This window comes from Aplysia californica, unplaced genomic scaffold, assembly GCF_000002075.1.
Source record: "Aplysia californica isolate F4 #8 unplaced genomic scaffold, AplCal3.0 scaffold00312, whole genome shotgun sequence".
Lineage (NCBI taxonomy): Eukaryota > Metazoa > Mollusca > Gastropoda > Aplysiida > Aplysiidae > Aplysia > Aplysia californica.
Window position 1 is genome coordinate 382,188 of NW_004797582.1, and position 12,028 is coordinate 394,215.

At 40.7% G+C, this 12,028-nt stretch overlaps 1 protein-coding gene across 1 annotated transcript in view; it reads left to right on the forward strand.

Annotated features, from left to right (window-relative positions):
- LOC106012279 (zwei Ig domain protein zig-8-like) overlaps positions 1–12,028 on the forward strand; it is a gene marked incomplete at its 3' end in the record, with an annotated part of 185,597 nt that overhangs the window by 23,917 nt on the left and 149,652 nt on the right.

The following is a 12,028-nucleotide window of genomic DNA, read 5'->3' on the forward strand; positions in this document are numbered from 1 at the left end:
CTCTCTCTCTCTCTGTCTGTCTGTCTGACTGTCTGCCCGTTTGTCTGTCTGTCTGTCTGTCTGTCTGTCTGTCTGTCTGTCTGTCTGTCTGTCTTTCCCCGTCTCTCTCTCTCTCTCTCTCTCTCTCTCTCTCTCTCTCTCTCTCTCTCTGTCTGTCTCTCGAACCCCGAAGTGCTTTGGCAAGCCACATACGAGAAAGCCAAAGAGCTCTCAGCCAGTGGTCGGTATTAGCTTGAATTCTGAGAACGGTTCAGGGAACTGCTCATCATGGAATTACCCCGGGGACTTGCCGTTTGTTTGTTGTTGTCTTTGGCTTAAAAAGAAATTGATCGGGAGGGCTTCCTCCGGGCTGTCCCGAAAAACTCGTTAAATTCCACGTGCCTCTCAATCAGCAGTGGGGAAAGTTCAGAAGCAGAGAGGGAGATCTGAAGCGGCGAGGTGTGCACGCCGTATGTCGTGTCTGGCCCACCCTTTGGGACGTCGACGAGAACTGGGAGCAACGAAGAATCGGGGAAATGACAGAAGGGGGAAATCGACTTTGGGAGATGGATGCTGCGTCCATTTTGAGACCCGTGATTGTTTCTACTGTTGTCACCAAAAGCTTTACTTTTGCTTTGTAGTTAAAGCAGTGGAGGAGACAGTTGGTTTTTGCGACAGTTCATAGAGGTACACTTTTTCAGTCGTTAATGGTTAATGTGGACAGAAGATGATATAAGAATGGCTAACCCCAGTAAAGTACCAATTCCATTATATGACTGTAAAGCCACGAATATGATCAACTTAAATTAATTTTGTTTTAATGAATGCATACCTTTAGCTCTCAAATTTCAGTAACGATTAATAATTTCACAAAATAGTAATGTGTGTGATGTTATAGAAAAGTTTTTTCCTCTGTATTTATTTCATGTTATCCGTTAAAAAATGCTTCAAGATCAGGGAAACAAAGATTTTAAAAAATATATCATATAAAAAAATCGAATAGCTGCTACGGCACCCGCTATTCATTTTCTACCTCTATGGTGACTACCTGTGCGTGTCTAGAATGCCCTTTGGAAAGTCGGAGAAGACTCGGGTTATAGTAAGCGCATTTACCCCCCTTTGGGTATTACACAAAAGGTAAAAAGAGCTCAGCATGCATAGTTGGTGTACAATGTGTCCTTGGCAAAAAAAAGTTTTTCTCAGATGGTGAGGCATTCAGTTGTCTTGAAATGAAACGTCGGCAATCATTGGAAAAACATGTCTTTAACTTTTCACGCAAACGTTTTAAGGGCAACTTAATTAATGGAAAAAATCCACCCAGAAACTGAAAAATGTTTGCATGGTACGAGTTAACTGAAAGCGACAAAATGAATAAATACGTTTGTCTCTGGCTTTTGAGAATAAACCCATTTCATTACAAGGAACTTTATAAACCACGAGCCCATTTTTAACACAGCTATTGCTATGTCTAATACCAAAACCAGTTCAGATTCTAGGACACTACTCTTGCTGTTCTATGACTGAGGGTTTCGCAAGCCATTCTTCAGAATTACCGTGGTGTGCAAACCGCATCGCGTGACGAGGCGAAGTGATTCAATCTGTTGCTGGCAGCTGACAGTAAAACCAGACAAAAAAAGAGCTGTTGAGAAAAAAAGAGATACGGAAAAGCTCTACGAAAATGTGAAGATAAAATCATGGTGGGAAAAATATAGTAATACAAATTTTAAGTTATAACTTACCAACTTCGCAACGTTCTTGTCATTCTTGGTTGTTTTAAAAATATATTTTCCCCACTAGTCATCTTTTATTATGTGGCCGATATTTTGTGGAACTAAGAGTCTGAAGGTTTGACAACACAGGAAAGGTGTCCCATTAGATTAATTGATTAGGACTTTATTGACTAATATGTCTGCGATAAGAGTTTCAATTCCAGATGGTAAATTTGTTTTTTCTTGAAGGGTGTTATGGTTTGTAGAGTCTATACCCCAGACAGAGGTTAACGAAGGTCCGCCTCGTTCAGTTGACCATAGTTGTTGTGGAAGGGATAAAAAAATAATAAACGAAAAACACCAAGAGATATACACATGATATTCCTAGCTCTTTGGCGCATTTATTCCCAGACGCCGGTTTTCGTGGGTCAACGACCCACAACAATGTCCAAGTGGAAAACCGGCTGACCCATTCTAACCACGGCGCCCGTTGGCCCGACAACTCACTGTGACAAAATTCTAATCTCCCCTCCCCTGTCCTTATTTGGCCCACGTAAATAGTAACTCATCTCTCACGGTGTAAGACAGTGACATGTGACACGATGGGGCGTTCTGTTCACCTCAAATACTTTCATCCTGCATGGCTGCCTCCGACGATGCTCTGAGGGCTCCGGGAAATTTGCTGGTGCGGCAATGATAAGGATGGCGGAAGCTGCGACTGCGAAATGGGGAGACAGATTGAAGAAGTTCAAGACAGAAAAAGAAGAGAAGATGGTAGAATGAGAATGTAGCAATACTAGAAAAAAATATCCGCTCTCTGGTTGGTGAAGGAGCAGGAGGAGGAGGAGGAGGTGAAGAAGAAGAAGAAGAAGAAGAAGAAGAAGAAGAAGAAGAAGAAGAAGAAGAAAAAGAAGAAGAAGAAGAAGAAGAAGAAGAAGAAGAAAAAGAAGAAGAAGAAGAAGGAGAAGGAGGAAGAAGAGGAGGGGGCGGAAAAGAAGGTGGGCGAGGGGAATGAAGAGGATAGAGAAGATAGAAGAGTAGGCGGGTATGGATTACTGTAGGGGGTATAGGAAGAAAGAGTAATATATTTTTTAAAAACAAGAATAATATGGAAAAGACCTGATAAAAATAACAGTGTCGTTGCGACGCCAGGACAGGTTCTGATCCCCAGTCCAGAATCCCCCCGCGTAGTGAGTTTCACCAGCCAGATTTCTCATCCAGCGCAGGTGATCCGGAAATCCCAACAGTATCTGTACGAGGAGATGGGACACAATCATCCGACAAAGCATGCCGCTCACAACGCTTGAGCGGAGCCCTGGACACAGTTCTGTCCCGTACGATTCCCTCACAGACCGCTGCGTGCCGGTTGCGTTAGATGAAGATGGAGATTCATTGTGGTGACGCAGTTTCTCAAACAATAGAGACTTCTATCCTTTTAGCATAGCGAAATGATCCCCACTCCCTTTCCCTCCATTACCCCCCCCCCCCCAACCCTTATTCCTTTTCTTTTCCAAATGAAAAAGAAATTGCCCAGCTCAGTATTACTACAGGAGGTCATCATTATTTCACGTTTTGAGCTTTGGTTATAACGTCAATAAGCAATGTGGACAAACATTGAGGTGTGTCAGATTCTCCACTCAAGACAATCCCTGATTAACAAAATGAAATGTAATAAAATACAATACGTTGGTAATATAAAACGCAACCACGCCATTATAATGGAAATATTCGAAGGCAAGATGTGGGACAAAGGGGCAAAGAGTGAAAAAAAAATTGGGCCAATAACATCAACGCATGCACTGGTCTATGGCAGATTGTATGACGGCAGCTGGCGACCGTAAGAAATGGCGGGTCATCGCACGTCAACCTCTGAACCAGATATGACACTTCTAGATGATGTACAATTATTTCAATGTTTAAACCAAAATATTACTCTTTGGCCGTGAAGGCCTTTTATTTGAGGCTTCTAACTCTTGAAGGATCTCACTGTATCGAAAAGGTTGCATAACTCGCAATTAGAACCTACATCCTGCCAATGACTTCTTCAATGTCTTCCTCTTTTTCAGTTCTCTTGTTTTGGACGCAAGTCTGACCCTCGCATCCCCCCTTTCCCCCATCATCACCCTCTTTGCACTATCTTTCCCTGGGTTTTTGGATTGAATGTCTTGAATAATAGAGCGTGATTTACATTATGGAAGAAGGTGAAAATGAGAGCAGAGGCCAAAAAAAGACCCGACCCGGTGCTCTTGGAATATCCCTGAAACTGCTTTGCGAAGTGTAAGTGCAAAGAAGTCACCTTTTTTCCCAAACGTTCTAATAATTCATAATGTAACAACTCTTTTTTTCAAACCATTGCCAATAATCCTCAAAACAGTCATCAAGTTATAAAAAAATAGATAGATAGATAGATAGATAGATAGATAGATAGATAGATAGATAGATAGATAAATAGATAGATGGATAGATAGATGGATAGATAGATAAACACTGTCTCAAAGGAATGTCTCCTCCCAACCACCACCCCCACCCTTCTTTTTTCCACTCTTTTTGTAGTCGAAGTTCAGAATCAGATCCCGTCGCCCCTTGCCTGCCTGTGCCCATTCCCCTTCGTCTTCTGGGAAAGGCGGAGGAAGGGGGACGAGAATTAATTAGAAAAATCGAACATGTGGTCAAGATTGTCCGTGTCAACATCCGGTCGATAAGTCTGGTCGCTCTCATTCTAACTTTACTGCCTACCACTGGCGGAGTCTTCGTGAAGTTGCTTTTGAAGTACGTGCACGGGTGAGTCCCAGAATGAGGGATTTGTTCAGATGTGTGGGTAGATGGATTGTGGAGGACAGGGAGGAGGTGAAAGAGGCGGAGAGTATTTGTATGCCAAGAAGGAACTAGAGAAGACTTTAGTTGGGAACTGGGGGATCAAGAGAGAGTATTTATGGGAATGGTCGGAAGAGAGAGAGAGAGAGAGAGAGAGAGAGAGAGAGAGAGAGAGAGAGAGAGATGGGGGCAGAAAGAGAGAAAGGGTGAGTCTGAAAAGAGAAGGTAATAACAATCAAGGCATTTCAATCAAACAGGTTGAAAAGACAAGAAAAAGGATACTTCCTTTTATTTCATTTACCATGTTTTTAGGGATATTGATTTGCTCAGTTGATTGAGTGTTTGTGTGTGTCGGGAGTTGAGGTGGGGTGGGAGTGGGGGTGAGGGTGGGGGGAGTAAGCACGGGAGCTGTTGCAACCTGGGCTAAAAACGTGGAAGCTATCTTTAATTCTATACCGGGGGACTCGTACTAACCTGTATCTTGATATAAATTCTCTTTGTTCTTGTTCTTGTTTCTAATTTAATTAATCTAAGATCAGAAATGTTCTCTTTGATATTGTCGTTTGTTTTCTACTTCTGGCCTTTATTTCAGTTGATTTCATGCATATTTAAATCAAAATTCAAGATTCTGGGGTTTTTCCCTGGGCTTGTTGATGATGATTTTACCTGACAAGAGGTCCAATATGATATTCTATGAATGACAACTGTATATTTTGTTGAAAAAAATTATACACAAGCAGAGACCCTGACACTACATACGAGGTATAAGATCTTTTGTGTGTATGTGTTTATGTCTGTCTGATGTGTGTATTGTGTGTGTAAGTGTGTGAGTGTGAGTGTGTGTGTGTGTGTGTGTGTGTATGTGCGTGTCTGTATGTGTATGTGGGCGCGCTCGCGTGCGTGTATGTGTGCGCGTGTATGTGTGTGTGTGTGTGTGTGTGTGTGTGTGTGTGTGTGTGTGTGTGTGTGTGTATGTGTGTGTGTTCAAATAAGGCGAAAACACTCTGGAGTTAAACAGGTTCCAGTAAAAAATCTCCTTGCCTCCGATAGGCCAACTCTATCAAATCCCGTGCGATCAGTCGTGGTCTCACAGCCCGACTCAGACTCAGCAATACACTACTCACGCCGCACCGCCTGGCCGACTCTTCCGCTCGGGAGCACGACCTTGCGAAAGGCAACGAGACGGAGAGAAATTCATAACGAATGATGCAAAACGCAGACTTCAAGAGGGGCGAGAGAGAGAACGTTTAGGGCGCGCACGTTGGAGACTAATTGCCCCGCTGTGCGGAGCGTTTCATCACTTTGAGCTGATCAGATCACAGTCATTCGTCTCTTAGTGGGGTCGAAGGGGGTCAGCCGGGAGGTGGGGACTCCCGACCAGGAGTACCATCAGACAAATATAAGTGCTGCTCTTAACACTCTTTCCATTCCGCATTTTCCGAGGGAGCTAGCATCTCTTGCTGCTATTAAAAACGATCAAGTCTTCAGTAGAGGTATTGTAATTCCCCCGCTAAAACTCCTGCAATGGATACATCGATTATGATCATATTATAATCTTATGAATTTGATTAGAATGTTTGCCACTAATATCATCATCATCAAGTACCAGATATGCGACCGACAAAGCGATCATGGTTCGCAATTAATTTTTTTTCTCTCAGATGCTCTAAAAATAACCCCTGATTATCCTGATCTTTCCTCGCCACCTGTCAGTTCAGACTTTCCCAGTAAGCTGTTCTGAGACTACTATAACAGTCTTGTTTGCCTTGAACTTTACCAGTGAAAGCTAGATACTCCAGTCCCTTAAGTTGATTCAAATCGCCCAGAAACTTAATTTGTCTCTTCTTAATTGTATTTATAGTGGGCAGCCCCGTGGACTTCATTAAGTAATAATAATAATAATAATAATAATTGCATTAATATAGCGCATATTCATGCTCAAGAGCATGCTCTAAGCGCTTTACAACTATTATTACCCCAGCAGACCCTATGAGAACGCTCAGAAACATCCTCGGCTTCCGCGGAAGTACGAGACTACGAGCGTACCACTCTTGATGTTTTTTCCACATAAATGGCTAGTGATTATAATTCTTAATATTATCAATATTGCTCGATGTGCACGGAGGTTATACTTTTTATTTTATTATCCCTTTAAAAATAAATAATTATTGAAACGCTGGGGCATTTCTTGCTTTTATGTTTGTAAGTATACAGATGCATGCATTTGTGTGTACGAGTATGCTGGTGCGGGTGTGTGCGCGTGTGTGTTTGTGTTTTTTGCGAAAGTAGGGGAGAGAGAAAGAAAAAGAGAGTGAGTAAGAAAGGGGAACCGGGGGTGGCATGTGAAAGAAAGAAACATTGTTATTATCAATAGGGTATGTCTTCTATTAATTATTTTTGTCCAAGTTTAAACGTATTAACTTGTCTTTGCCAGCAGTTGTTTTTAAAAAAAATCAAAAGTACAATTCTTCTAAAAGTATTGCCTATCTCATATAATAAAAATTGTCTGTGAGTTACGGCTTTACAAAAAGGTGGAAAACAAATATCCCTTCTCATAAGCCAAGGAAGCTTTATGAGATTAATAATATTTCATTCCTGCAGTTGGAAAATTTATTCGAGGCCCTTCACCCGCGAGCATACAAGCCAGTGACCCTGATGAAGATATATGGCTGTTGTTTTTTTTGCCTTTCTTAATGCTGCAAGCTGATGGTGTACCTCTTCTTAATGATGCTACTTGCTGTTATTCGTGTTATAGTTGTTTTAGATGTAGTTTTTATGTTGCACTTGCTGTAGCTGTTATTGTTGTTTTCCTTTATCGTTATTGTTACTGTTATTATCATTATTATCATTATTATTATTATATTATTATTATTATTATTATTATTATTAGTGTTATTGTTATTATTATTGTTGTTGTTGTCGTTGTTGTTGTTGTTGTTGATGATGTTGTTGATGATGATGATGATGATTTTGTTGTTTTGCTTGGGCAATTTCTTTTGCGGCCAAGTTAAGTTGAGGCTTAATAACATTAACATTCTCTGCTCTAGCTGTAGGAACAATATAATTCACTGTTGTTGTTTTTTTGTGTGTTGTGCCTCACGGCCTGTTTTTATAGAGTGGGTGTGGCTAATGGGACATAGAGAAGGGGTAAGATATCCACAATGCATTATTTCCTGTTTTCTTGCTTTTGTTGGGAGAAATTGTCATGCCATCGTCATTGTCTCCAATATGGAGAAGATTTGGAGAAACAAATTTTATTATCCCGCTCCCTGCCTTGTTATAACAAATGCCTTTTCTGAACTTTCTTTTTAATGAGTTTATGGCGGCCAGGAGCTGCCTTGGGCTGTGTTATAATCACTATTGGGTTGCTTTTTTATCTTAAATAGACTTAGACATGCCAGCAGAAATTGTCCTTTTACATACATATAGCCCCAATTATTCTGCTGGTTGTGTCTTTCTCTCTTGCTCATAAACAGTAGTGCTGTAGCAAGGACGGCCATATGTTTTCCTATTAAGATAGAACTGTTGTTAACACGCAAAAATGGCTATAGAAGGATGGCATTTTGGTTCTGTGATTGGTGAATAAATTGGTGCGCGGGCTGGGATTACACAGGAAAAACATGAGCACGTAAGAGTGTAATGTGTAACGTATCTATCTATCTATCTACATAAAATATTTGGAACTAATGTATTTTTGCTATGCATTTTAAAAAGAGAAAACGGCTTGGAATAATGACTGTCGGACACATAATGAGAATTGAGTTTTAATCTTTTAGAAAAATTTATTCACTCTTAACAAAGCTAGGGAACGATGATTGTATCAGGAGCACTTAAAATTGTACATTTATTAAGCTGCTGTCAAGCGCAACTCTCTATGTTATACATCAAGTGCTGCTGAATGGCTGAAGGCCATTTCAGTACTAAAAATTCTTTTGATTTGTAGCAATAAAACCTTATCACAGCTTAGCCGCCTGGAATAATGTCTAACTGCAGAGTCTAATGTGGTCGCTGCTTAAACGTTGTGTCTGTAAATTTCGGAAAACGAGACTCTCTAATGTCCATCGCTTTGTCTGTGTTCGCTTTGAGATGGGGAAGGGTTCGTCATTAAAACTTCCAACTGTTCCCAGCTCGTTCAGAATTATATATGAACATGGAGTACGCAGAAAGGGAAGGCATTCGGTATATCTCGGTAGTCACCATTCTGCTTTGGGTGCTTGGCATCTCCGGCCTTCTTCATAATTAACGATAATCAGGGCCCTAAGTATTGACCACTAGAATAGCTGGACAAGGGGAGAGCGTCTATGACCTCCATTGACCCCTGCACAACATCATCTTCGTCACTTCCAACGGTCATTACTGGTGACTAACCGCTAGACTCCAGGCCAAATGAGCTCTTCTGTCATCTCGCCCCGCTCTGGAATATTTCAGCACCCTTATCATCATTGCCAGTACGGCGTATTTATTTGATAGAGAGGCTGTTAGTGCAAGAAATATTTTCCTGCGCTGGTTCTTGTTCACGCCCTACGTTGCTTTAAAAAAAATCTTTATATATTATATATATATATATATATATATATATATATATATATATATATATATATATATATATATATATATATATATATATAAAGATTACACTGCAAAGGAAGACAAAAAACCCAGATTGTTCTTTAGGTTTCGCTCTGTCCATTCATTTCTTTCTCCCACTCTATCTCACTCCCCCCTCTCTTTCTCTCTCTCTCTCTCTCTCTCTCTCTCTCTCTCTCTCTCTCTCTCTTTCTCTCTCTGTCTCTCTCTCTGTCTCTCTCTCTTTCTCTCTCCCTCTCTCTTTCTCTCTCTCTCTCTCTCTCTCTCTCTCTCTCTCTCTCTCTCTTTCTTTCTCTTTCTCCATCACAACTGTTGAGCACAGTAATCGTGGTCTACCAGTATACTGTGCACACTTAAAAGTAATTGGGACAAACAGGAATTTTGGGAACCGTTTTTTAAATTGAATTGAACCAGAGACTACACGAACAATCAGGGAAGGTCACCACCTCTCTCACCCTTTTTTCTCTGATTCTTTCTCTCTATCTGTCCCTTTCTCTCTCTTTTTTTCTCTCTCCCTCCCTTTTTGCTCCTCCGTCATTCTCTCTCCTTTTTACCTCTCTCTGTCTGTCTCATAGAGCCACAGGCAGAAAGAGAGCATTGTTTAAGAAGTCTAGACTCTGATAACAGTCTTCGTTAGCAAAAACCAACTAGTTTTGCTCGATGAGGAAACAAATGTCAGATATATTACGGTCATCATTGAACGATATAATTGAATTCTATTTTTCCTTCTTATCTGATTTCATATAAGATATAATAATTCGAAGACGATCTGCCCCTGCCCAGGAGCATCTGAAGGAACAATTTAGTCTGAGGAACTTCTTTTTGACATTGTTATATTTGCTTTTTATAGATTTGAACATAATGTTTGCATACCATCAATCTGAATGTTACTGAGCAGTCTCGTGAAGCAGATGATCTAGGGTATCTTCAGCTTTGTCTTTGGCGCACGCCGTCGGCAAACCAAAAATGGAGTCATGTCTTCGTGAGCGACTTGCATTGTGTTAGCTGTTTTCCACCACAGAGCTAATTTTGCCTTCATCCAATAAGATCTGACATTTAGATCCCCCGCAGAGCTCGTCTATCTAATTTACTACCCCGACGGCCATTATTTGTACATTGCATATGGCCGTAAAATTAAACAACCCCCGCAAGAAAAACGAATGAAACATAGCTAGACTAAAACAAAACCATCACGGAACTGCGCACATTATGGGCCTTTTAAAACTCTCTGTTATCTCTCTTTGATAGATGCATATAATTGCGCCCTGAAGTAATAATTCAGTAGTTGAAAATGCCAAAGTCGTTTTGTAAAAAACAGATGGGACATTATAGTCTCGAATAGCTAGATCACAATCCATCTCTCCATGACCTAACAATGTGCCGCTGAGATCAACAGCCCTATTAATACTGCATGTGCTCAACTTTGGTGTTCAATTCCAATAGGTCATTATTATAACCGGCCTCTCTTGGTTGTTAAGTCTATTAATATATTACGGCTGACCTACGTGAATGGCATATTACTTTAAATTTTGTATTACCTTTTTCGCTGTCTCGAATATAAAATATCGGGGCGTGAGGATGGGCCACCATTGTCAAGGACGCAGATCTTGGGGAAAGGAGGAATTGAACAGTGTCGAGAGAAATGTAGGCATAATGGGAATTGTTTGTATTCATTTCGTTTTAGGGGCTACTTTCAGAATAAATTGTGTCTGTGTTTTTAGCATGATTATACTTTGGTTTTTTTAAAGTCTGGCGGTTTCAGGGACTTAAAAAAATAATTGTATTATAAAAACTAGTTAAAACAATTAGGAAGAGACAAATGCAGTTTGCGGGACACTTGAATAGATACAAAAGACTTGAACGTCTTGCTCTTACTGGAAATATAGAATGAGATCGAAAGCAGATTACTTGGTACACATGAACAGGTGGGTGACGGGAAAGACCAAGATATAGTTTGTTTGTTTGTTTGTTTGTTTGTTGTTAGAGCATCCGAGCAAATATGTTATATCATCCTACGTCTCTCCCGAGGAGACCATGACCCTGAGGTCTGGTTGTCTTGCTATATGTACAATGTGTTTGGTCTCTTGCGACACTGGCAGCCCATAACACTTTCCACTAGAAAAAGTAGCGGCCTACCACAAGTCAGCCTGATAAAGAAATTCGTATTCAAATGTCAATTAATCTATTGGTGTCAAAGATCGAACAGAGCAGAGGATGCAATGAACTAGCTTAGATACGATCAGCTTACAGGCCGGCAACATCAACAGAACAAACACATTTCTAGTGAGCATGGAAATGGATTATTAAAATAAGACGACTAACCAGCATACAAGAGAAATACTAAGACTATTCTAGGTTAGGCAAGTCCTTCATGGCACTCTTAGTAAGAGTGCCATGAAGGACTTGCATAACCTAGAATAGTCAGGGTCAACAAGTTCGATAAAGGTTACAAAATCAGAAGAGCCAAATGCACACACATCTTCTTCAATAAGACCATTTATTGGACAGACGAGGTGGCACTGCTCTTGCAAATGCAATCGTCGATATGGATAAAAGATACGTTTCAGAACCCTTTTAGTGGCACTTTTTGCTGCCACTCAATCCTCTGTCCTTTTTTACGAACCTTACGGTCTGGGCTTTTGCACAATCGAACGAGAGTACCCCCAAGTGTACCCTTAGCTTGAAAATGTATAGACATGGGAGAAAGGGGAGTAAAACGGATAAGTGTGGGGAGAAGACGGATGAGCAGAAGGGAAAAGGGAAATAAAAGTAGAAAGAGGGTAGAAATATAAGGAGATAAGGAGAAATGAAGGAAAAAGATAATAGAATTGGAAGTGAAGGAAAAAGACAAGGAGAAATAGAAGTGAAGACGACGCGGGGAGAAGAAGAAGAAGAAGAAGAAGAAGAAGAAGAAGAAGAAGAAGAAGAAGAAGAAGAAG